The sequence below is a fragment of the Pipra filicauda genome, unplaced genomic scaffold (genome assembly GCF_003945595.2).
Source record: "Pipra filicauda isolate LSUMZ 115617 unplaced genomic scaffold, ASM394559v2 scaffold58_size5111680_pilon, whole genome shotgun sequence".
Classification (NCBI taxonomy): domain Eukaryota; kingdom Metazoa; phylum Chordata; class Aves; order Passeriformes; family Pipridae; genus Pipra; species Pipra filicauda.
Genome location: NW_024104742.1, coordinates 709,794 through 736,799, shown reverse-complemented (window position 1 = coordinate 736,799; position 27,006 = coordinate 709,794). Strand labels below are relative to the sequence as shown.

The window sequence follows — 27,006 nt, the reverse complement described above, 5'->3', positions numbered from 1 at the left end:
TATTTGGGTGGATTAACTGCTCAGACAGCAACTTAAAAACACTCAAGCACAGGAAAAAAAAGTCCCCAAGACTTTTGCCTGGGAACTGCATCCTACACAGGGGATCAGTGATAACCGATGGAAGGGGGACATTCAGATATTTGTACATTTTGAAAGTTGGAGGATTAGTTCAAATTAGAAAGCACATGACAACCAAATATTTCCTGACAGGCACTTGAACACTTCCAACAGAAACAGAGCTGGAATTTGCTGCTGATCCAAACGGAAGAATTTGCTCTCTTAGCAGCTCTGCGTTAGTCTGAAAACTGAGTGCTCCATCCCTCCCAGGCCTGCCCTGCATTAACATCTCTACAAATGACTGATTAACAACATCAACTTGTTTACTCAAACAGGCAAATGCAGAGACACATTAAAGTGTCAACAAAAAGGTATTAATATGTCCTTTTTCCATCTGATTAAAAAAAAACCCTGAGTGAGCTAGACCAAGTCTGGGGCAGTGACTCACCCCACATGTATTCCCCATTTCAGGAACCTGTGGTTTCCTTGCCTTTTCATGACAAAGGTTCCAACGTCAGAAGGCATGTCAGTCAGCATTAGCTAATTAAAAATACCCAAACCCCACATATCTGCGACCACTAACCCAGCACATATCAGTCTTGCTTTAGGAATAACAAATAGGACAGTCAGGCACTCAGGTTCCCCCCACAACCCACGGCAAGGGCCAGAGCCCCTGGGCTTGGGCACTGATGCAGCTGCCCAGCCAATTGGGAGGGAATCCTGGTGATTCAGCTGATACAGGATTCAGTCCCCAGGCTTCCTGTGGCTCACCCCATCCTCCTTTTCCTCCCTGTTTTGCAGGTAGGGCTGGTCCCCACCAAGAGCCGCATCAGAGAATGGGGTGGCCATCTGCAGTCTCCTCTTCACCCTCCCCAGTCCATTTTGAAAGATGTGTAAATCACCACAAAGTCCTTCCTAGCCCTCTCTGCTGCAAGGGCCTCTCCCCCAATGCCACAGACTCCCTCCACAAGGTCACAGCATTGGGACCATCCCAGCACGGCTCTGCAAGCTCCAGAGCTGCTGGGCCAGTCCAGAGCAGCCACCCTCAGGGCAAACAGTGAGGGAAGCCAGTCACTGGGCAAGGGCTGCAAGCCTAAGTTTTCTTTGCATCCCTTGCCAGGTGACTGGGAAGCTGCAGAGGATGCTGCGGTGATCTCCTGACACTGCAGGAACCCTCCTCCACAGGCACAGGTATAGGCTCATGCTGCCTTTGGAAATGTTTACAGGCAGGAGAGGGCACAGACACACACCCTCACCCCATCAGCTCTGCCAGCTCCTTTTTCTGGTCCAGTCCAAGCAAAGCCTTTGGGGTTTTATAGACAATATCTCAAAACCTGAAAGCAACAGGAGGACATGAAAGCTTGTGGTGCACAGACCTGGTCTGATGAATCCTCTGAGATAAACAGTTTCCAATGCTTTGGGAGGAGACAGGGAAGTTTAGGGATTGATGGCCTGTAAATGAAAACCTATCATGTAATCCATCCTCTCCTGCTCATAACCAGTTTGTGAGCTCATCAAATGCTCATTCCAGTGTTTGGCTCATCAAATTCCTACATGACAGCACCCACACCCTTTGTGTGGTTATTAGAAAACACCAGGCTGCTGGAAGCACATAAACTTCTAATAGGCAATTATGTTTCATTATTGCCACTGGTCAGAGGCAATAACTGAAACCAGACTTCAACCACACTTTGTGTTTCCACATGGTGATAGGCGTCAACTTGACAAGAGCACTGATTTAGAAGATGCTACCCCATCCACAGAGACTGCACCATACTGTCCCCCAGAAATCACCTTGGTGTCACTCTTGGCATGAACACAAACACTGCGGTGTTCTTATGGACTCAGCTGTTTCCCCTGCCTCGGGAAGAAAGGGGCACATAAAGCTTTGAGCAAGTATTTCTTTGTGGTGCCAGATTTGGCTGAGTTGTTGCATCTCCTGTTGTTTTTCCCTTCAATGAAGTTTTCCCAGCCTCAAGCACATCAGGCTCAACAGTAATGAATCTACAGCTCTGCTCTCAAGGTCTGCAATGCTTTAACTATCAAACACCACTGCACTCTAACACTTGAAAAAACCCAGCTTTATTTCGTTCTTAATCCAGCTTTTCTCAGCCATGCAAAGCACCAAAAAACTGACCTCAGCAGGTCAAGACGAACTATCCACAAATTCTATTCTAATCCTGAATGTCTTTAACCTCTCCTGGCTATTTGAATTTACTACCTTGCACCTCCTAGTTCTCTAGCTCCCTCAAGCTTCTGACTTTACACACAATACACCCTTTGACTGACCCATGCTGGCTGTGTAGCCCACCAGTTGCATCACAGGGAAAGGACACATGACTGCAGATAGGGATTCCCACTGCACAGGCACCTTACAGCTCATTTCAGCCCAATCCCGTACAGAGATTACCTCCAGCTGCTGTTTTTGAGGCACCTCTAAATCAACAAAAATCCCGTTAAGCAGGGTTTTGCTCTGTGTTCTTTCAAACTCCTAAAACTGTCATGCTGGGAGAGGCAGGCTCCCTGATAGGTTTACATTCGCCTGGGAGTGGACTGTGAGGCTTTGCCCCAGTTGTTGCACAACTCACTGCTGCTACAGGGAACAAATCTGCCAAATCCATCAGAAGCAGAGACACATGCACTTAGCTTGACAGAGTTTCTCTCAGGATTTGGAGGCGTCTCCATTGTATCCATCTCTGAACAGGTACCTTCCTTCGAAGGTGCAGGTTAGAAGGTCAATGTCTCCTCACTAGACCTGTGTAGAACGATGTCAGATATTTTTCTAAGCATCACTTGAGTAGATGCCCAGCACGGATCTGGGCTGTACAGAGGCAGGGCTACTCCAACAGTATGGCAACAACTGCAGCCAACCAGTATTCCTATGGCTTCTGCTTAGATTTTAATTGCTGCCCCAACATTCATTGACAGCCTGGACAACCTGATCCTTCCCCTTTTGCATGCTGGTTGAAGTGTTTTCTCTTCAAGACAGAACCAGATTCCCCATCTTCAACCATCTTAAATCCTTAGTAAAAACAACTGCTGATCCATCAGCCAATTTACATGCCTTTGACTTCCCAGTCAAAGAAGCTTTTTGGGGTGCAACCAGGCCTGGATAATGGTCAGCACGTTCAGCACCCTGACCCAGAACCAAGTTGCAGCCAGTATCCAGAGAAAACCCAAAATCAGCATCAAATCCACTCACAGCATCAAAAAGGAATCAGCCTCTTGATAAAAGACCAGAACAGCATCCAGAATATTGAAAGTTGGGGATACGAAACAGAAATTTGTAGGGATTCAAGTACACAAACCTCTCTGTGTCACAGACAGAGGAAACAGAGAGCAAGCAGCTGAGGATGCTCAGCCTCATGATACCAAACTGCCCAAAGACTATAAGGGAAGCACAAGTCAGAGGAACACAAATGCTTGCACTCCAGTTGCCCATGGAAGGAACAAAAGCTTCTCCAGTCCTCAGTGAAATCTCCTCCAACACATCCCCACCCTATGAGCCAGAGCTGTCTCTGATGCACACTGAGGAGTGAGATGCTATCCTGGAGTAGACTAGACGGATGCTTGGTCACTCTCACGTCCTAGCATCTACTAGAAAGAGGCTGAACCAAGAGAAACATAAAACTGGTTTGGGACTCAAATGTAAGGGAGAAGCACCGAAAGATTTCTGAAGACCTTACACTCTTTGAAGGCTTCTGACATGGAAGTCCAAGGCCAAGTGGATTGGGTGGAGGGTCAAAGCAGGGGCAGAGCTGACTTTTACAGAGGAGACCAACTACACTCACACACACCCATCATGCTGCAGACTTGCAGCTACAGCATACAGACTGCCTTGTTGCTCCAAATCTATTACATATATCTAGAGAGTACTTGTAATCTGCAAGGCACAGTGGAAACAGATAAAATACTGCTCAAGGCACCAATGAATCAGTCCTTAAAAGCCTCTTTGACAAATACTCCTCCTAAATGTTACATTTTGGCACACTTGTGGTTTTAGCAAAGCAACTACTCCAGGATTAGAGAATATTTGAGATCATAACGCACCAGATTGGTTTAACTAAGTTTTGAATTTCAATAGTTTGTTCATATCAGTAGAAACAGAATAGCAATATTCTCATTACCTAGCTAGTACAATGTGGAACAGGCGATTCTTTCAAGACTTCTCAAGAAAGGAAGAGCTGTACACTCATACGCCTGGAACTTGCAAAAGCAAATAACATTCAGGGATAGTTTAAACTTAAGTGCAAGAAGGTAAAAGAGAGAGGGGTCAGGGTCAGGTGTCAGCTAATGGACTGAAACTCAGAAGACTTCATTTAAATTCCTGGCTCAGGCACAGAAAAGTCATGCTAGCACCTCAGGAAACTCTTATGCTGATAGCAATTCTTATTCTTGCATAGTTCCCTAAATAATGAGCAGCATTAAACACTTCCTTCTGCGTATCTTAACCATACACATCTTCAAGAAAGGACCCATCTCTCACCACCCATTGCAAAACTCAGCATCCCTCATTTTATGAGGGGACTCTCAGAGCAATGGGGGGAAGACAGTGGGTTCCCTGCCAGCATAAGTGAGGAGGGATGAGGATCACAAGGCTGAATCAGTGTGAATTTTCTACTCCAGAAGTGACTGGGTCTGCTTGCTGAGACCTGCAGGTTACCCTCAATGTGCTTTAAGCATGTGTCTCTTGATTTCCCAATACTGAGCCCCAAAGGAGCCCAGTTCCTTACAAGGCTGAGCTGCAGATCTCAGCCTTTGCCCTGGTCCGCAGCAGGTGGATAAAGCCCCTCAAAGTCCACACAGCCCAGACCCACCTCCATCCACCCAGTACCTCCAGGCTCTGCTCTCAGGTGGCACCTTTGCTTGGCGGGTAAAGCGACTGATATTCAGTGTGCCATGATAAAGCAAGAAGCATTACTCAGTCTCAAACCTCCCTCCTGCCCAGGTAGGGGAATCAACCAGATCCCTAAATTAAATCACAGTACAGTCACTGCTTATTCAACGCCAGCAAACAAGCTCCTGCAAGCCAAACACCCGGCATGATAGTGCTGATCCCTGGCAAGCGGGACAATAGGGAGTTTCAGCAATTAATTTTGTGAGGGTGGGTTTGGTGCAACCTTTCAGAAGGTACAGCTGTGGTCAAGCAGTTTTGCAGACTGTTTTATCAGTTTGAAGGTAAACAGAGCTGCCAATGGCACAGTCAGGGTTGAAATCCCAGCAGAGACTACAGCCCAGATGATAAACATTTAGAAATGTGTCAATAAATGTTTTCTTAAAAAGAAACAAAAGATTAGAAACTACAAACCGTACCCTAAGCATTGTAATTATGTTTTAAAAGTGTCTTAAACCCCAGGAATTTCAATAACTTATCTCTTACTAGAAAGAGCTACTGATAAAAAACCCACTCTTTTCCATCCTTCCCCTGCTGTCTGTAATCTTGTTTAGAAAGCACTTGGGGAAAAGGGAAAGAAGTCAAAATAACTTGTTTCAGAAGAAGAAAGCAACACTAGATTGCAATAAATTAGTGTCTCTGCATAGCTCTCCTAGCAGCTTTAAGAAGTAAGAAAAAACCCTATAAATTCACCACTTATTTACTCCAGAGAAGACAGTACAGATCCTATCTACTCTTAATAAAAGCAAAAACATTAATCTCAAAAATTAATGTGCAATGGCTAGAAGAGAAGGAAAACTGCTGTCCTTGCCTCCCAGGAAGCTGCCATGACAGGGAAATCACATTTACTCTTACTGCAGGGTGTTCCCCACACTCCACTATAATTTAACTTAATATGGGGAGGAGCGATAGGGAGCAGTCATTAGTCCAGGATCAGGCAAGCTCTACTTTGTGACTCTTGGATTTTGAACAAGCATTAATAACCTCTGCAAAATGCACTCTAATTAGCAGGTTTCAAGGTTATGCAGGATTTCTAAGATGCATCCAGCACTACTAGAGCCGAGCACTAACTTCTCCTTAGGACCCTTCAAGCTGCTTAGCCTCCTCCTCCTCCCTCAGTTTCACAGCTCAGCCAGTGCCCCGTACCCCTAGGACAGATATTGTGGTTAAAGAGACTATGCACTGTAAACAGCATGCAATCTCATCACTACTTTGAATTTCAGGAGGGTGTGAGAGTCCTCCAGCTGTGGAAATCATTCTTTAGAGACAGATGCTTTGCAGAATAAATGAGAGTAAGAGTGAAATATCACTTCTCGGCCTTTTGGCTAAGATCAAGTGTAGTATCAGTTTAATAAAACATAACTAAGCAAAACCTCAGAGAAACACATTCAGTATAAACAAAATCAGGACATGAAGAAGGTTTACTAGATGTGTTTTACAGGTTTGCAGACATGTTAAGCTTAAGTTTTTCAGCACAAAAAATTCAGTATTTCAGTTCAATACTTAAAAGTACTGGTATGTAAGTGTTTTAAGCCAGTAGCAACTGCTATAAAGCATTTGGAGAGGGTCTACACTGGCTTCCAGCAACAAGTATAGCTGGCTGTGACCAGAAAACACAGCAAGCAAGGTAAACTCCTCAGTTTGGAAACTAAATCCTGCCAGACTATAATGCCTCCTGCCATTCCAACTGGAATAGCAAAGCCCAGCTTCTCCAGATGAAATATCCCCAAAAAGTTCAGTAGCTGTCACAGCCAGCAGCCTATAGCCATTTCCCAAAAGTACTCAGAGCTCCTCACACTTTCTGCAAAGCAGATGTTTAAATATCTAACACTTCTAACATACAAGTTTAAGCAGTTCTGCTTTGTAAAAGCCTGCTACAGACTGAGAGGGAGTAGGATTGTGTCCCAGACAGATTTCTGGGAAGGCACACCCTCAGCCCTCGATTGGAACATTAAACCCTCGCTGCTGCTGTTTGCACACCCCGCTCAGTCAGGTGCACAGATAAATTCCAGATTTAAGCACATTAAAACCTGAAATTCGTTCTGCCCACAGCTATTTTCCTCTGTATATTACAGCAGGAGGAATCACTAGACGTTTTGCTGAGAAAAGCAAATCAAGTCGTTGCAGGACAGCCGTTGCATCGGCACAGCCAGGCAGCACCTAAACGCCAGCCCGGCCCGGGACACCCATCCATTCCTTACCTCTCCTCCTCTATCAGGGAAGGCGAATCGCTCCCTTGCCCGGCCCGAGCGCTGAAGCGTCTCCCACGCCCCCAGCCCGGAGCTGGGCAGCCAACATTCCTCCCACCATCCCCGCCCAGCGATGGGAGGTCGCTTCCCGAGAGCCGCGGAGGGATGCGGTCATGTCGCGCAGAGATGCGCTAGAACGGCCCGATTATCCCATGAGCACGGGGCACGGAGCGGGGATTCTCCCCCAACAACCAGCTCGTTCTTTTATTGCTCGGCACTTGGAAACAGAAGGCAGTAAGAGACAAAGCTTTTAGGTAAGCAAACTATTTTTTTTTAATTAAAAAGGAAAAAAAAGTGCCTCTCTTTGCTCTTTACTATTTAAAATAAATGCATTTTGCTTTGCTATTTCTCAGCATGTCCAGCCCAAGAGCAATGCAGAACCTGTATTTTGCTTTATGTACTTATTTTATGGATGTCTTTGAAAAAACCAGAAGCTCACAGAACACTGAGAGAATCCAGACCTATTTGGCCTCAGTCTGTACTAAAGGAGGATGCTGCCTGCTATTTCACCCCACAGTTTCTTAAAAAAAAAAACAAACACAAACCAAACCAAAAACAAACAAACAAAACAAAACCCAACGCTGGTTTGAATAAGTGGTTAAATACAGAGTTTGGAGCTGGCCCATACTACAAAATATTGCATTACCTCATCAATAAATCCCTGTCTGCTCTAGATGGAAAATGGACAGACGTCTGCTGCCAACAAGGAAGACACAAGCAACAGAAACATTGTGTACTGTGTCATTGCTAATGCAATGCACAGGAACAGAATCAGTCATCAAAAAGGTTAAGTGAGTTTTCCAAACTGTAATCACATATTTCAGAAATTTCTGATCCTGTTAAAGTCCATAATGTTTCAGCTAAAAGGAAAGGATGTCATTTGCTAATAAACAAAATATTTGAATTAGTGAAGAATGTGAAGAACTCGTGACTGTTCTAAAAGGTAAAAATACTTGGCCAATAGTGTCACTGGGGTTTTTTTGTTGTTTCTTTTTAAATTACCTCAGCCAGGAAAGCGAGTCACCGCCCAGTCCCACTTCTTTGGTATCACCTGAAAATTTAGCTTCCAGTTGTAAAGTTTCAAGAGAGGTATAAAACACACCCCGAAATAACTCAAAACAGAAAACCTAACCCCAAACCCACAGCCTGACAGCTTCCTCAGGATGGCAAACATCATGGAAACCAAAATAGAAGTTTTTATGCCCAGAACTGCAGCTGCAACTTAAAAGGAAAGAAGTTGGCTTGAAAAACACTACTGCAGTCCACGAAGGCCAGGCTGACTGCACATCAGATGGGGTTTAGGGAAGAATGACTTTGACTCTGCTCTGACTTGCATCAGCAACCAGCTTCAGCATCACATCAGCTCCTGGATGCAAGGAGCCCAACCGGCTGCTCTGATCCAAACCAGTGACTGAATCCAGCCTGTGAAATCTCTGGGCAAACATGCAACAAAAACTTATTTCATGAAGTTTAGTGCCTCCACTTTCCACTCTACATGTGAGCATATTGCACAGTGTAAATTCATCCTGTAAGGGTTAGAAAGTGCTGAGGCTTTGAGGTTTGACAGGTCCTGGGGAGAGCATGCCAAAGCCCAGCTCCCAAGCTAGGTTGTGACTTCTTATCAGTGGCAGAGCCATTGCACAAGCAATGTCTGCTTTTGGGAGGGAAAAGAAAAGCTTCCTCTCCTTGCTTCTGGCATCTGTGTTGCTGGGATAGAAAAGCAGCACCTGCAGATGTGCAGGTGACGGATTCGCGCTGCAGAGGCAGACGCCTGAAAGCCACCAGCCCATGGGTCTTCAGAACTCCACTTACTCACTTTTCTTTTCTCATATAAGCGTAAAGAGCAGCCTACAGGGCTAACAGGTATAACTGTTCCCTCTCAGAGGGAAAGGACATTCCTACCCACTGTCATCAGGTAGCACAGGTCCTCAGTGGCTCCACCGCCAGAAGTTCGATGCACACGCACAGTGCACGTGAAATACCCATCTTCCACATTTGCAAAGGATCAGCGATAGCCAGTTTTTCCAGAGCTTTAAGAGCTCTCTGAATACTCCAAATCCAGTCCTGTTGGTCCAACCTACAATTACGCTCAAACCCAAAATAGCACCTCGGCAGTGCCAGCACCACTCATCTGTGCGTCATGCCCCGAGACTCACCACGCCGGGGTGTGGCGATGGCAGGCAGCGAACGCACAGTTCCCCGGGCACTCCCAGCCCACTTCCTCAAACATGCCTGGTCACACACACCACTCCCCACAGTATTCCAAAATAGGAATTTTTTTGGTAGAGCCAGTATACCACTGTATTTTCCTCTTCCTTCCTCTTCAAGGAAGCCTTTTAGGGAAGAAGAAGGTGCCTGAGGTGCTCAGGTGACATGTCCGCTCCCCTGCATGGAAGGAACATTGCCATGTAGGTTTACGCACAAGGAGAACTTCCAGCACCGACAGGATTCCTTCAGCACATCATTGCGCAAGGGGACACATCTCCTCCCCAGTTCCAGCTGCCAAGTTTCACTGGGAGGCCACTAACACATATTTGCCCTCCAGAAGTTACTCAATGATGGCTGTGGGAGCAGCAGCTGCTGCCTTCCAGGTGACAAGAGAGAAGAGAGGGTAAATCCAGGAATCACCTTGTCCCTCTCCTTTTACCACTAGCCCTCAAGAACTGACCCTCTGGCAAAGTTCTGGGGGAGGGAGGGAGCTCATCCAATGTGATGGCCTTTGGCTACATTATGCTGTGCAGGCCCACTGCTCTCTGCAGTGAGTCCCACTGCCCAGGTGAGGACAACCACCTGCTTCTGGACACCAGGTTTTCCTGCCCACTCCAGAAGTAGTAGTTTCCACACCTAGTTAGCAATGCCAAGAGATGTCATGCTAATATTGGAAGCTGTTCAAGATAGCTGATGAACCCATGGTGATGAGCATGCTACATCAGTCCTAGTGATTTTTTGGATGGGTTTTACCTGTGGGCACTTCTAGCTTCTGCCTAAAATAGCTGTTTGCTGGGGTACAGCCGGCTCTACTGTCAACCAGCCAAGGGGGTGTAAGACATGTTGGTCCCCTCCAGCATCTCAATGGTAGAGCAATCTCTATGGCCAGGGGGCTGGGCCACAGCAGCCTCAGGAGATCCCAGAGCTAACAGAGTATCAGCAGACCTCAGTGGGCCTCCAAGAGCAGCAAAGGTGGCTCAGCTTCCTGCCTCTGCCTGCTCTGGTGCTGCACATTGAACGTTTTCAGGAGCATTCCCTCTCCTTAAAAAAAAAAAAGAAAAAAAAAAGAGAGTGGGGAGAAGCACTAAAGAATGAAGAGCTGAAATAGAAATCAGCTAACCTAAATAGTCTACTTCACTAGAAAAAACCCACCATGCTTTACAAGCCAGGGCTTTAGAGAGCAAATCTGAGTGCCCAGCCACCATCCCATTTTGAACTGGGATCAATGACATTTACTATGCACCAGATGCTCCCCTCCTCCAGTTCTGTCCACATTCTCTTTAAAAGATAAGGATTTTAATGACATTATGCACAGACAGATAGAAGCACTCTCCCCTGTGCTTTTCGATACAAATTGAGGGTTTATGCACTTCTTGCTTTCACCCTCAGTTGCAACCAATGGCAGCATACATTCCATCAATGTAAACAGCTGTGCAAAGATGTGACAACTGAGGAGCAAGCATTTGACCTTAACTCCTCAATTTATCAGTCTTTTTAAAGAAAAAACAGATCCATCTTTGCTAGATTTCCCCCCTAAAAGCTTCCTGAGCTGCTCTGTCAGCGAGCCTGTCATCTGGAAGAAAGCAAGACATTAGTCAGGCTCATGCTTATTTAATAAAAACCTTGCATATGCAGGAGGGACTGAAAGTTAGTCTTTATTTAAAAAACGCCTGCAAACTACAGTATGATTTTCCAGTGCAAAACAGATCTGAGGGCTTACCCAATTTATACCCTGTGCTCCACCAGCGTTCAGCTTAACAATTAACCAGCTAGTTATTCACAGCTTAGATTAGGGAGCCATGCAGTCACCAGAGAAGTCCACAAATATGCCCAGAACACTGTGCAAAGGATATTTCATGTCTTGCTATTTCATAAGGAAATCGGAGGCTTCAACTGATGTCAGCTCCAGGAAATGAGCCACAGGCAGATGATGCCGGAAGCAGGCTTTATATTTAGTACTGAGTCACCCACTTTATTAAATTCAAAAGACAAAAAAGGTGGGTGTGGAGAAGGGATACATGGAAAAAAAATGAACAAGTTATTCCCTTGAGACCATGGGCCCTGGAGAGTCTAGTGTTGGGTGGGGTTTTTTAGTAAAGGGAGAGAGAAACTAAAGATGACGTGGGAACCCTTTCTGCTCTTTGACTGGAAAAGCAGTTGCCAGATGTGCTACACTTCCCTGGGCAGAAGCCAGCACATTGCAGGGGTGTGCAGTGCCTTTGGGATTTGCTCTGGCCAGTCCTGCAGGCAGGTCTCAGGCTTGAGCAGGCCACCACCAGTTCTGAGGCACTTTCCCATCCTTTCTGCTACATCTCCTCTGAGCCAAAGGATAAGACACTGGAGGAGCTCAGAATAGAGAACAGTTCTTTGGGTTTTGATGCTTCTTAAAACCTTTTTTTTTCCTGCATGTCAAAAGACCTTAGTACAATCTTAACTGCAAATTGTAGCACAATGTAAATGACAGAGTACAGATTTGTTCAGAAGAGGTTTGTATTTTCATGCAAGTCTCTCACAAGCCTTTTAATTTTCTGCCAGTGATAAATTCTCTACAGCCTGAGCAGCAGCAACAGCTTTGCAAAGTTTGCAGCTACTTAAGCCAGACTTTTCCCCTGAGAAGACTCACTTTCTAAATATTAAAACTTAAATACTGTTGCCAAAGCCAAGCACTGCACCTCACATTGACTCAAAAACTCAACTTCAAGAGCTCTCTCTAATGCCAAACATCACCAATGACTTGCCTACAGAAGCACCCTATTAAATTACTAATAAAATTGGTGTAATCTTCAAAATAAGATTACAACAGTAAAAAGGATGTGGTTTGAAAAATAAATCCATGGGCTGTAGCAAGACTGGCAATTATGCAGAACCAGAGGTCAGGAACCACTTAATATCCTCCACCAATACACAATAAGAGGTTATACCACTGCAGTCACAGCCTGCTCTGACCACCAAATAGACATTTGGCCAACTGCTGGCCACTGTCCAGACCAATCTGCTGCACCCACTCCTGGCTAGTGGGAGGCTGTGGGACACTGCCACTGGGTGGCTCTTCAGTCCCACACAACCCACCTGCAGGTGACCTCCCACCACCAGAAAGGTTTCATTGCTGGTGCAGTCACTGACCAGCCTGGGCATCAGCCCACACTCCCAGCCCAGCCTGGGAGGATCTCCAAGGAGGGACTGGTATCTTGTCTGGACATCCTGCCAGAGGCACGTGGCCCTTCATGTTGTGCAAGGGGACCTACGAGTTCAGCTGTGTTGAATTAGTCCAGAATCTCATCTCAAGGGACCTTGAAGCTTTCTCTGGTATTTAGCTCGTGCATTTGTTGGCTTCCCTCCAACTGCTCTTTTTGTCTCAGAGCCCAACCAAAAATCTCCTTTAGGATGGACCTGCTGGACAGGCCAACTTCAGGGACTCTCACAACTACTGCACTCTTCAAACGTGTAGAAAGGTGAGGTAGAGCCACTCACATATACACTGTAAGTTGTCACCTATAGCCTTCAGGTCCCTAGAGTGCAATCTTCACCAAACACAACTCATTACACTGTTAATTAGTAAGCTGTCTCACATTTTCCAGACCATAAAAAACAGCTACTAGTAGCAGACTGATCTCTATGCTGTGAAGCCAGTCTTTGCTTTGATGGCAGATTTCTTATATTCTCTAGTATGTTATTGTTGTTGAGTTTAATGCTTTATGAATTAAGAAAAACCCTCATCCTAACAATTTAAAAAAGCAAACAAACAAACAAATTTACAAATCCTACATAAAGCCAAGACCAAGCAAGGCCATGTTATTACACCAAAGAGGTCCAAATGCTGAGCAAGAATATGAGCTGTGAGAGTTACATGTGAAAGGGCAATGCACTAAAGAAAGCTATGTGCCAAGTTGATATCAACCCAACACACAAAGCCTTAATTGCTAAAGTGAATCATTGACTGGTACTGGTTGTAAAGGCTCTTGCACAACATGGGGTTCCAAGGCCATTCATACAGGGCAGAATCTTACTCCATTTCATGGCTTCCCAAATCTTTTTTATATAGGCCTTCAGAACACAGGGAGCAAAGGGACCAACAAAAATAACCCTATGTAATGCAGAAAAAGGGTACATACTACTTAGAGAATGGGGAGGAAGCGAGGGAAACACAAAAGTTGCTGTCATTAGTGATGGATATCAATAAAGTAGGATGGGCACTGCCACAACCATTCATCCAGCGCAGCTTCAGTAACTTCCAGGAGCTTCTTAGCTGGGCAGAAGCAGTGTAAGTTTTTCAGCTTTTCAACAAGAAGTCTCACTATGCTGCTTTTGCTTGAGCATTTGGTTTATATAAAACAGTGGCAAGAGCCCAGCTGGAAATTAGATCAACAAGAACATTACAGAGGAGTGGGCAACAGAAGGGCAGGGGTATGATTGCACTGGAACCTCCCATCCATATCCCCAAGGAAAGCTTAGCCTCAACCTTGGCCAAACAGTGCAGAAAGGAACAGGCTAAAGTTTAGGTCAGATATTAAGGCTGCTTATTCAAAATGTTTTCAGTTTTCAGAAGGCCCAGTTTCCCTTCTCTCCTAATAGAAAGGTGAATTCTACCTAAGTGAGGATTCAGAAACTTGCTTATTACTTCCAGGAGCACTGAGAAAAATGAATGCTTTTGTAAATGTATTTCCATTTGTTCTCTACTGACCTTCAGAATGTTGCTATCTCAGAAACAGTTCTTAAAAGCAGGGGCTAACCTTCTCCCTGAATGCCTGCAGAATAGCAATCATAAACTTTTATATGTACCTACAACACCCTATGTATTCCCTAAAATAAAGCCCTCACAATGCATTCTCAGAGGCCAAACATTTTGTGCAAAATTCAGGAAGAAACAGCTTAATTGCAATATTGTTTTGGAACTCACTTCCTTTGTTTCTGTGACCAGCTGGAGACAAGCACCTTATTCTATGCTGGGTCAAGGAAATGTTTAACTAAAGGATTTATAGGAGAATATATATGTGTGTATATACACCACCGCAGCACTGCAGTTGCTTGACAGTTAGAGCAGAAGGTAAATATTGTTTTAACCCAAGGAAAACAGGGATGGGCTGGAGTATCAGCCGGCTCATTAATGTCCTGCTGCACAGGCTCCAAGGCAGGAGAGCATCCAAGCCTGTCCCTGGGACAAGACTCAGCATCCTGGAATCTCAAAACCACAGCCCTGCTCCAAACCCAAACAACGCTCCACAGACCCTTCCTGGCTGATTAGCAGGAAGAAGCACGAGATTGCAATGGCAGCATAAACAAGGACCCAGAATTTATAATCTTTCAGACACCATTTAGTAGGTGACCCAGCTGAAGCACTGCCTCACAAAATATGAATGGGATTGGTAGCTTGAACTCAAGTTTCCACTTGGTTAGCGCTGTCCTGGGCACTCTGAAAACTTTGGTGCTTGCCCAGCAGTTCCTCTGCTGAGAGGGGCTGTGCCGAGCTCTGCCCTGAAAACAGGGACAGAGACTGTGAAAACACATGGGACCTCATTCACCATTTCCATCCTTCCCAGCAGGGCAGAGTCAAAGGCGGCAAGTTCAGTCCTTCTGTTTGTGAAAGGAGAGCAAGACACTCTTCTACCTTGTAGCTCTGGAGAGACGGCGGAAGAGGCAGATCAGCAATCCCCTTCCCTGTTATTTTGAGCACAGTCCATGGAGCAGAAGTCCTGGTACATAGACTTCTGCCACCAGGGACAGTACCACATGCACCAGCAACATCACTCAGGCAAAGACCAATACAAATATTAAAAAAACCTCAAATCTGATCAAATTTAGGAAGAGACACATGCATTGCTATGAACATGGTAACCCAAAGTGCTCCAGTCTCCAGTTTCTGTTGGAAGCTAATAGGTCCACCATAGGTGGGATGCTCCCATAAAGCAAAACTACTCATCTCTCCACTCCATCTTGACACGAACTGCATCACTCACAACCACTATTTCTGGCACTGACAATGCAGAGTGTTATGTGGTACTCCCAGCATGCAGAACAGGATCCCATCTCACTCACCCAGTCAGCTCCTGGGATGCCAAGTTGCAAAGATTCTTTGAGGGAATGAGCATATAGAAAAGAAGGACTTCAGCTATAACTTTCAGATAACACAACAGACAGGGAAGAACATGGAAATGGTACACAGGTGACTGTGCAAACTTGTTTCAGTAACAACCCACTGCACATCACCTTCCATCCAATCCAGACAGGGTACAAGTGTCTGTTATCCAAGGTCTTCAACTTGCATTTCAAACTTCTTGTGCATTCAGCTCTGGAGAGCCCTAATTTAATCCTTAACATATTGGCAAAAAGTAAGCCACACAGATATAAACTGAGTGCAGAATCACACGCACTCAATGTGCCTGTATGTCCTTCTAGTGACAAAATATTTTTCATACGTTGATCTTCAGGAAAGAAAGAGAAAAAAAACATGGGAGAACAGAGGTGGTTCTTCTTAAGCTTCCTTTTCCTCCACCACAAGAAACACAACAATTTCAGTAGCAATCCAAGGGGATGTCCCTAGAATGCTGCAATCAATTCTTTTTTTTTTTCCCCCCCTAACAAGACAGTCTCCATTTCATCTGGAACCGAGGCAGCAGAAGCAGTTCTAGCACACAAAACTCTGGCAGAAGCTGCACTAATAGGACACAGGAGAGGGGCAGGATTGCCTACTGCCAGAGGTGAGACCACTCCAGCAGTCACTGACACCCCCCAAAACACACAGCATCTCCCCAAACCACAGTCCCATTCAGCAGCTGACATAGGAAACACTGATACAAGCCAGCAGTATTTCTGATGTTACTCAGCCTGTCTCATCTACCAGATCATGAGTTTTTTCTTCTTTATGTTTTTTTCCCAAGTTGGTGTTTTTCATTGTCTTGACCTGACCCTGCAGTGGGCAGCAGTTCACTTTGCCTTGTATAAGTTTCTGTATTGATACAATTTTTTCAAACATTTTTTTCAAACAAAATTCAGTTTCCTCTAGAAAAAAAAAAAGTCTGTAGTAAAGACATAACTGCAGGAGTCAGTTTTTGTACTTTAAGAATCTGACATATGAACAAATAGCCCCTTGACTCTCAATTACAGTAAAAACATGCAATCGAGTTAGACAAAGGCTGAAAGCTCGTCCCTAGGCTTTGGGAGAAATAAAATCCTTCTAGTGTCCTTCTACAGCCAGTTTCGTGACTGTTTACAAAGGTTTTATGAGACACAATATTTCACATTTTTAAGGTTTTTTTACAGTCTATCTAGTCTAGAATAAAAGAACAAGAAACAGAACAGGCTAAGGCAGAGTCTACAAAAACTGAAAAGAAAAAGGCATTTTCTCTCATTACAGAGAGACCTTTGATCGACAAGGTCACGTAAACCAGGCCCACAGAGCACACTAGTCATAAACAGCCATGAACAGGCAATGGGCAGAGTCTCCCTGCCCTCCTCCCATCACACTCCCCTGCTCATTTACTCCCACCCCTGCCCTAAACAACCATAAAGGCTTATGGTTAAGCTGGAGGAATTGCTAGGCAGCACCGCCTGCTTCCACATCCCAGATCAGCCACATCCTGCCTTCCCCCACGGAGCACGCAGGAGCCTGCAAGAGGCTGGCATTTGCTACCACCCTGTAAAACAACTCACTGCCTCACCAAGCGTGGCCAAAGACAGTGGAAAACAAATTAAAACACACAAGAAGTCAACAGTTGAGGCTCATGAGGTAGAGAACAGATGCCCAGGGCAAGGAGACACTTGGATCTTCCCTCTGCTATCCCACAGCCAACCACTCAGACTTGCCTGAGAAGCTTGGGTTTGAGGCTTAGCTTTTCCAATAGGCAGTGGGGGAATGAGATCACCACACCAGATACCAGCCAACCTCTTGCCCTTGATGGTTTTTTCTGTTTTATAAGAGGAGGAAGGAGTGTGCAGCTCAGGTCTGAACAGACAGGACTGAGCTAGAGGTTGTGGGGCAGGAGCAGTCTCCTGGCCATTGGACTTCCCCCCAGTGCTTAATTAGAGACAAGTGGCAGCCTAATGTATAGGCTGTGGTCTACAGTTTTCAACTTTTTCAGGTCCTTCAAGAAGCATGGCTAAAACTACAATAACATCTACGATAACAATGTGGCTGGCAGTCAGACACCTGGCTCTACACCTTCCCAACACCAGTCACCTTTGTACTTTTGGAAGAATTAGCAGCAAACAGATTTTCCGAGGTATTTTATAGCTGAAGGGCTTCCATGGTTGCCAATACCCCAGAAACCAAGACATAGATGTGTTGTGCAGAGTTTTCAACTTGATGAAAAGGAAGACTATTTTTAATCCAAGCCTACGTAGGGTGGGGCTCAGTCTCCAACCAGGCCAAAAAGCCACTATAATCCACAAGACCAATGCCTGGCAATCTTTGCTTGCAGGCTGATGTCTGTTCTATTTTGGGGATGGGAGGAATTTAGAATAAGAAGATATATAAATTAAAAACAAAGGAGGCTATGAAAAGTGAATAGAGGGAAGGGCCAGACTTATCCTGTGTATTTTGGTCTAAAGAACAGGGTTCTAAACGAACACAAATCAGATTTACTTTCTTTTCCATTTCCTACAGTAGATTATAAAGTATAATTTACAACATAGGCTGAGGAGAGTACAGCCCCGGTATATTTTGTGCAGAAGGAAAAGCCAATCCATGGCTCCTTGCACAACAATGAGAGCCTTGGGAAGATGAGGCAAGAAAACAGTCACCAGCCATGGACATACCACAGGGATCCTATACCAGGTTTCCTATCTCCAATACCAATAAAACAACTGTTGGGACACCTTGTTGTTTTGTGCAGTTGGGACTGCAAAAAAGTCAAATCAGAGGATTGGAAAATAAGAGAAGTTTTGTTTATTTAGGTTTAGGTTTATGGCCAGCAGGAAACCAACTCATTAAAAGCAGAGATTTTTTTGTACTCTCAGCATCTAAACAAACCCAAGATCACATAGACTTCAGACCTAAACACACAACTAGGTTTCATTTGCTACAGGCACTGTCCTGACTTGGCATTCAAGCCAAGTCAACACAGCCATTTACTTTGCCACATTAACCCTACCTTCCTTGCAGTACACAGGTCATTTGTCTAAAAGTGAGTACAGAGAGCTTCTCTCATTGTCTTCAGATGGCCCTTTCCCATCCATCCATAAACCGTGAAACACTTGCATAGGCATCAGCATCTATAGAGCTCCTTCTTCACCTGACCAGGGCTGGATCATTAACCCAACTACAGAGGTCTGCAATTACTTCTCTTGGCAGAATGCAAAAAGGGGAGAACACAAGAGATGGTACATAACTGGAGGACCAGCAACGATGAACCTCAAGCACTGCTATCATTTCAGCCACAGACTTCTTCAGAGAAAAAGCCAACATCTAAGCAACACCAAAGTTTGACCCAGGTTTTAGATGCATAGCAGCAAGACTGACTATTGAACACCTCAACACACATGATCACTGCCAATATCACTTCATCCTTCCTTGTTCTACCTATAAGTGACCTCATCAACTCCCTGTTCTCTCACTTCCATCAATAAGGGCAGTATGTGATGAGGAAACAGTGAATGAGACAGTGAAATCTATTTTCAGCTTTAAAAAGAAAAAACAAAAAAGCTTACTTCAAAACAGCAGTAATTGGGCCTCCTGCAGAGACACTACACTTTATCTTCCCTTGAAGATCACAGTAATAGTCTCTCTTCCCAGCTATGCAGTGGGGACTTCCAGCAGCATCTGTGAGCCGTCACTCTTTTTACAGGAACAAAAAACCTACTGAAGAGGCAGGAAAAACAGCTGTAAGCATTTCAGAGAAGGAAATGAGACAAGGAGACTGGTTAGAAGCATATGGCCCATATGGATTGACATGAGCAATCGGCAGCAGTCCCAACCAGAGCTTCCCATTTCAGACAGTTGTCCAGCTCCCCACATCCTCAGAAGCATGTCAAATCAATAATTATTTTATTTCTTCCATACTGACTCCCAAATGTTAGTAGTACACAGGCCACCACAGCCCTTGGGACTGTGATGTCTGGATGTTGCAGGAAGAGCCAATTCACCCCCAGGAATGTGCACATTGCACCACAACACAGGGTGTCAGTATGGACCAGCCAGCACAGGGGGACACAAGGAAGGGGACCTAAGGCAAGCCCACCTGCCAAGGATGCTCCATTTCCATGGGCAGTGGTCAGCCACGTGGCTCACAGATGCTGAAAGGTGGAGATAAACTAAGAGGAATCAACCGGCAAAACAAACAAAAGGGAAAGAATAACTGTCAATAGCTCCATCTCTGCTGATAACAACTCTCCTTCAGACTGGGAAGCTGCCTCTTCATCATCATGCCATTCACAACCCAGTGACAAAACAAGCTTTGAATAGCCCAGGCATTAACCCACAAAACCCAGATGTGAAACCCTAGCTGTTAGAGGAGCACACGTGACATAATTCCTCCAAGCAGGCCAGACAGGACTTGCTTATCATTCTTGGCATTTTTAATCTATTACCGAAAAAAGTCAACAGGTTATAGACTCCCAAGAGACCAGCAGATGCCACAGTGACTGAGTGGTCTTGCCTTGCTGGCCACCACAGCTGAGCACCCTGTCCAGGGAGGTCCACACCCCTGATGGGAACAGAGCTGCTGGGAGAGGGTGGACCAGGGCAAATAGGCAGTCCTGCTGTCAGGGCAGCTGTTGGTCAGCAGCACTGACATCACACATGCCCACCACAGGGAAGAGCTCTATTACCTCCAGTGGCACCACCTCCAAATCAAACAGTGTGGTACTAGTAGAGTGCAGATGGGCATGTCCTCTCTTCCCACCCCGCTCTCCACCCCTATTAGGTGGAGACTTCTGTGTTCCAGCTCCATTGATTCACCCCATTTTCTTGCTCAGCTTGTACGAGGAGACCAGTTGCTCTTGCCATGGCTGGCAAATCACACAGGAACCAAATATCCAAAATCTCAAACACAGCACCTGCTGCCCATGTTGGGCTCTTCAGCCACCAACACACGAGTCCCATCTTTTGGCTGTAATCAAATCATCTCCTTGATCATCAGTGAAAAGGGTGGACCTCCATCACCCTCCCCATGCAGCACATCCCCAGTGCTGCAGCACACCCACCCAGGGTACTGGTGCCATGTGCCAAAGGAGATGGGGTGGGCCTGGGGACTGCAGCACAAAAAGACAAGGCAGAAGGATTTCTGACAGCTGGAATTCCCTTTATCCATGCTGATGGCACAGTGTGGGCAAAACCACCCAGGTAAAACTGAGGAAATCTACATCTAACCCATCCCTTCACTTGAGAAATATCTGCACAAACCAGGAGACTTCTCACAGACTGTGCTGCAGTGCTCCAATTGAATCTTACAGCATGTGACAGAGAGGTGTTATCCAAGTCTCCACTTCAGAGAAACCTGACCTAGAGGCAGGAAGAACATCCAGGGCAGGAGACACTAGCAAGGATGGACAGGCAAGACCAACCTAGCACCTACAGCTTCAGCACTGAAGAGCACAAAGCAGGCAGCTGCTAAGACTGAAGCTGTACTAAATACTGCTGTGTCTAAGCACCACTCACCCCATACCCACTCTCAGCACAGACCACGTTGGAGATACCTATTTTTAGTTTCCTGCCATTCAGTAAATCCAAGAGAGATAGTACACCCAAACCCCTGTGTATGGAGCAGGGGACACAACAGTAGTTCATTCATGACCAGCAGTCACATGGCTGAAAGTGATTACAGCTGCCCAGTCACTGTCAGCTGCTGCAGCTCACAGGACCTCCATGATGGACAGTTAGCATCATTTCTCCCAGCCACAGCACCCAGAGCCCAGGTGCTGGACCACCACCCAATGGCCTTCACCTCTCACGCTTCCCACCTACTCATCTACCAGCAAGAAGAGTAGCAGGTACACCTCCAAGCTGGAAAGGGCTTTAATGGTGCAAGCAGGAATAGATGATTCTTCATTAGAGCCTGAGCAACTCCCTGGGACGATCAGAGGGGAAATGGTCCTTTTTATGCCCTCCCCTACCAGCAGTGCTCCAGGCAGAGCTCTGCCACAAACACAACCACTGCTGCTTGTGCAATAAACCAATTCCCAAAATGCCAACAGGAATGTATGTGCAAAGATGTCAACAGATGCCTATCAAGGGGTCTGGGGACCAGGGATAGGTGATGTTGTGATATTCATTGCAGTAACCCAACAAATACTAATTTAATTCAACCTTGCATCACCCTCGTTGAAAGAGCTGGTCTCGGTTTTGCAATGTGTTTGAAAAGAAAAAGATATGCAGAAATGTTATGCTCTGCATAGTCATTAAGGTTGTTTGGTAAACTTTTTTAATTCAGTATTTAATTCTACTTTTCACACATCTGTTGGTAGGAGTTTCTGAATTCATGTGTGGCTTTTTTGATGTAATTAGCAATTTTAATTACTCCATGAGCTACACGTCCAAAAAGATACACAGATTAATTAATGCACACTAGTACTTATTTCAAAAAGTACTGAGTATGCAAAGGTCAGCAACTAGTTAATACATATTAACACATCATGTTGTGGCTATTCCCAAAGAACTTCTCAGTAATAACTAATAAGTTAAAAATTAATATCTGTTATTGCACCATGCAGCTCGATAGCTTGTCAGTCATGTTTAAACAGCTGGCCCCAAGAGACGAGAATTTGCTTTTTTATGCTGAATTACTGCTTTAATATACATGGAGCAAAGGTAATAGTCAAAGCCTGAACAAACCCACCCTTTATATCATGTTTCTTTTGCTGCAAATTGCTACTACGTGGCACAGATAAAAACCAAGTTGTAGCCGCACAGAATTTCACCTGTCCAACCCTCGGCAAACTGCAAAGCAACACTGTAGCAGTGGCATCTCCCTCCTTCCATCCTCACATTTGCTTTCCACTCTCTTCACAATCAGAAACATCCCAGCGTCCCAGCACAGGGTTAACCTGCCTCCCAGCGTGGCAGGTCAAGAGCTGCCCTTGTGAACACCATTAGAGAGCTGGGACTGTGCTTTGTAGGGCACCGATGGATCTGTACAAAACCTGTGCTGGAATAATGCAAGCGGGGTTGATGCTGCTTTTCCATCATCTCCTCTGCCACAGGCAGTTCACGTGCGAGAAAAATGAAGCTAACAGGCCTGTATCTAAAGAGGGACAAGCGTCCCCAGAGAATTCTAGTCCACGCCTCTCAGCACTTAATGACATGAAAAGATGCAAAACATTGTAACTTAAAAACAAACAAACAAACCCAAATACAAAGAAGAAAAATACCACACAGAAATTTTTTATATAAAGCAGAACTTACTTGGCCTTTGACTCTGTTGAAAACACAGTCCCTTTGTGTTTCACCACCTATTATTTAATACTATGTAAAATAGATTACCAAGAACACTATCTGTGTGTTGGGACACGTCACCAAACAAATTAACACCACCTTAAGTATCACCATCAAGACAACCTCAGGTGCTGAATGAGCTACTGATCACACCACCTACTTGGATAAGGAAATCGATTACAATATCTGTGGTGGGCACACCCTCCCTAAACTCACTGCCAATCACTTAAAAGAAAAGCATTTTTCGGCTCCTGATACACTACACTATACACACTGTCAAAAATTCAACTCCTGTACTGATGCTCCAAGTGGAGCATTTGCAGTTTTACTGCACGAAAGGCATGCAGTTTACCTATAAAGCTATTCACAAGGCACACAGATCACTTAAATCACCAGCAGCTGCTTAAGCACAACTACTGAATCAGGGTGCCTAACATCCTTTCCGATCGATCACTGAGCAGCATTTTCCTTTGCTTCCTTCAAGTCAAAACTGTTGTCTTTCTGCTTCTCCTAAGCCAGTTAAGTTGCTGCACTAGAAAGCCAAGTAAACACAGGAAAGAGTTACTAGAAGATCCCGCATGAGTGGATTCAGCAGCAAACCCATTTAACAAGGCTGCAACTCCTTCACTCACCACCTTAATCTCACAACAATTGAAACCCGGAACAGAGAAGTCAGTAAGGGAGCCCCAGGGGAAGGGGCTCCTCTGCATTTATCGCAATTTCAAGCATCCATCAGCCAAATACCTAATGAAGTCATCAGTCCCCAGAGCCCTGTCCACTGTGAAGCTAATCTAACAAAAACTAGTAAATAGGTTTCTGGAGTTTTGGGCATTCTTTAATCTGGGGAGATGTTTGCCTATTTTATAGGAGGGGAAACTTAATCAGATTAACTTTGATAAGCGAACAAAGACCCCAGTTGAACATAATTCTTTATATCTAGCACTGAGTAACTGAGTTTAATAATCACATTACAATCTCTTAACTCAGACAAAGAATGAGTAATTCATCTTTCACAAGCAGAAAATTCCTTCAAAGGAGCTTGGTTACAACCAAGCTACATCCTCAAATTGTTAAACCTTTGGCAAGATTAACAGGCTGTGATAACAGTAGTGTTTCGAAAATATTTCTCTTAGTAAATTATTTTATGGCTTTTTTTTTTTAAGTTACTGAGATGCAAAACAGCAGATTTGGAATTTTAAAGTCTCTACGTGCGCACACCCCACACATAAGGCCATCAAACACCCCCAGGGCAAAAATCAGCTGCAGAATATTGCACTCAGGGGACTTGCCCTGTGTCCACTAATCCCCCTGAATCACTGTTCTCCACTTACAAACTACCAGCAGCTCCTCTTTGCACAAGACTTCTTTTCAAAACAGATTGAATTTCTATACATCATTATGCACAGCACTAACACATGTTGATCTTCGTAACTATTCCCTCTTTATATCCAGGTTCCAGCTGTTGTCTTTAAAGTCACTCTGAGCAAGTCTCCCAGCATTAAGGAGTTTCTCAGGTTACCAGGCTCACTGGAGAAGTCACAAGTGTTACTGGTGGAACAATGGCTCTACCAGTTTTCATGTAAAAGCAATTTATCTGACATATCTATTATCTTTTATAGTCTCTTCTACAGATTGACCAAAAACAGGAAGCCCAGCTCTCACATTCCACTGGAATTGTGTAACAGCAATAACAACCTCAGAGGCTGATTTGATGGCATTTGCTCGGAGCTATACCAGCAGCTCTCCTGAAAAGAAATCTATGAGTACAAGGGATGCCCTGCTTGAAGGTACAGATGCTCCTACAGAGCAGACACATGCAGGCTGTCCCAAGGAAGTCAGTTCCCACGCACATGTCTCAGACCTACTTAGATAAAAACTTAAAACTGTAGCATAGTCATGACTGCAGAGTCTGTTACCTCGGTGAGCGCTGGGATTTGATACTATCCATCAGAATACTTATAGCCAGCGTCAGGGTGCCCCAGCCTTTCCCAAGAAAACGAAGTCTGAAGCTTTACCTCCTGAAAAATTCCCTGCTCTTCCCTTTCCCTTCCCCTCCTCAGGCTCCCAACAAGAAGCCATTGTTAGGGGGAGCAGGGTGACACTTCCTCTCCCAGTCCAAATTAGAGATGCATAAAAATAAACTCATACAGCTGTCCCATGAGGTCAATTTATTACACCCCGCTTCTATTAGACGAGAAGTCGCCCCCATTTCCTCACTTTTTCTGCTTCGAGAATACTACCCTGAACAAAAGATAAAAGTTAAGCGCAAACCGAACCCCTTTCCAGTGCAGCCCTGCGGGAACCCGCAGCGGGAAGCGGCACCTCCCCGCCCCTCGGCCGGGCTCTGCTTCCCCCAACTCGCACAAAGCCCCAAGTTTGCAGGAGCCAGGGCTCCATCCCAGCGCGGAGCCACGGCCCGGCCCCGGGCAGAGCATCCCCCGCGCTGGGCCCGCCCCGGCTCAGCCCCGGGGTGAACTTTTCCAGGGGGATGAATCAGACAAGTGCCTTTTCACCGCCGCGGGGAGGCTGGAAGCGGCGGCAGGAGCGCGCCCGGCGGACGCGTCCTCCGCGTCCCGGCGGGCACCGACACTCCCGGGCTCCGCGCCCGCCCCGCCGCCCTGGGACCCCGCCGGGGACACGGCTGGTCGGGACCGGGGCCGGGCGGCAGCGAGGGCCGGGTCGGGCCCCGCGGAGCCCCCGGGCCGGTCGGCGCCTCCTCCGCTCCCGCTCCCGCCGCCGCCGCCGCCGCCGGGATGCTCCGCTCGGGCGGGCGGCACGTCCAGGCGGCGGGGAGAGCGGTGGCAAACTTTCCCCAAGTTGTGGCCGCGCTGGAAGAGCCCCGAGTGCACTCACCGCTCGCTCCGTGCCGTTCCGAGCCGTCCCGCCGTGCCAGTCCAGCCCTGCTGCCCGCGCTCGGCGCGCCCCAACCCCGCCGCCCCGGCCGGATTGGACCGCCCGCCTGCACATCACGTTGTCCCCGCGCTGCGAATGGGCGAGCGCGGAGTCACTCAGGGTGAGGGAGGAGCTGCGGACCCAGCCAGGGCGTGCCCCCGTCCCCGCCGCCGCCGGGCTGCTCTGCCCTGCCTTCCCCTGCCTGCCTCTGCCTGCGTCCCTCGTGTCCTGCGTGCATCCCTCCTCCTGCCCTACGTGCATCCCACCTCCCGTGCACGCATCCCTCCTGCCCCGCAACCATCCCTTATTCTTCCCCTGTGTACAACTTTCCTTCAAGCAAGCATCCCTTCTCCCTACAGGCATCCCTCCTCCTGTACAAGACTGGCCCGTCTCCCATGCACAAGCAGCTTTGGCTCATCCAGCCTTGCCACATAGACAGAAGAGCTCCGGGCTCCCCTTGCAAACTCCCCTGGTCTCCCCGCGGGGTGGGGTTGAGGATGCCCAGGTGAAGCTGATGCTGGTGGGCATCGGGCAAGGAGCTCCTCACACAGCAGAGAGAGGGGCTGGCTCGGGGCCTGGCTCCCACAAGGAGCATGTGGGGTGCGGGTGCCTGGCCCTTGCACCCTGTACTCTGTGCTCCTGGGCAGGGAGCGTTACAGTGGCCTTTCCCCATCCAGCCTCTAGCTGTCCGATTTGGGATATGTGGCCTCATAACTGCCCTAATTTCTACATTTGCCACACAGACATTCATGCTGAAAATCTCTAGAAGGGTTCAGAAAATCAAGGGCCTTAGGGACAGTTTTGTGTAAAAGTGGTGGAGAACAGAAGTTAATTCAAAAGAGGCCTCGAACTGAGAAAGAAAAAGCAAACACCTGCTGTGGGAAGAAGGAGGTAAACGAGGAGAAGGAGAGAGGGACCAGAGTTGCACTGCAGAGCTGGGCCAGAAAAGGGGGAAGCCATTTCCCCAAATGAGAAACCTCACACTCTTGGCTCAACACTAGCACCTCCACCAGGACCAGGTATTAATATCTTCTGGTTTAAGGAGAAAAGCAAATATGCATTCAAGCACACAGGACCCTTTTCAGGTCAGAAAGATGAGACATTCCCACGCCTGGAGGTGAGAACACCACAAAGTAATACATTAAGAGAAAAAAAAGGAACACTAATGGAAGGTGCTAGATCTTGTATAACATAATAGCACATGTCCCATTTTTTGATGTTTAACTATTTTTCACCACTGTCAGAAAAATTAAACTTGCCAAAAGGCAATAGTCTGTTACCTAACAGACTATTAATAGATAAGGTGCACACCAACATTAGATCATTCTTTCTCTTCTTTAAAA

The 27,006-nt window shown here is 46.2% G+C and overlaps 1 protein-coding gene, 1 long non-coding RNA gene and 1 other non-coding gene across 6 annotated transcripts in view; 2 read left to right on the top strand and 1 right to left on the bottom strand.

The window, feature by feature from the left end:
* PLS3 (plastin 3) overlaps nt 1–25,679 on the bottom strand; it is a 51,052-nt gene extending 25,373 nt beyond the window's left edge. For 2 of the 4 annotated variants that reach the window (XM_039387810.1, XM_027746557.2), the window contains exons 1-2: nt 25,625–25,679; nt 19,051–19,201 (exon numbers count right to left, since the gene is read on the bottom strand). The gene's annotated coding sequence lies outside the window, so the exon portion shown is untranslated. Of the gene's footprint in view, nt 1–7,152; nt 7,251–19,050; nt 19,202–19,580; nt 19,633–25,624 lie in introns of those variants that run through there. The other 2 variants (XM_039387811.1, XM_039387812.1) reach the window with 2 other exon arrangements.
* On the top strand, nt 6,257–6,420 carry LOC114001438. Its single transcript, XR_005565976.1, has one exon. It is a non-coding gene; the product is annotated as a U2 spliceosomal RNA (small nuclear RNA).
* Nucleotides 7,303–7,709, top strand: LOC120324561. The gene is made up of 2 exons (XR_005565957.1): nt 7,303–7,454; nt 7,554–7,709. It is a non-coding gene; the product is annotated as an uncharacterized LOC120324561 (long non-coding RNA).
* Nucleotides 25,680–27,006: the final 1,327 nt, after the last annotated feature.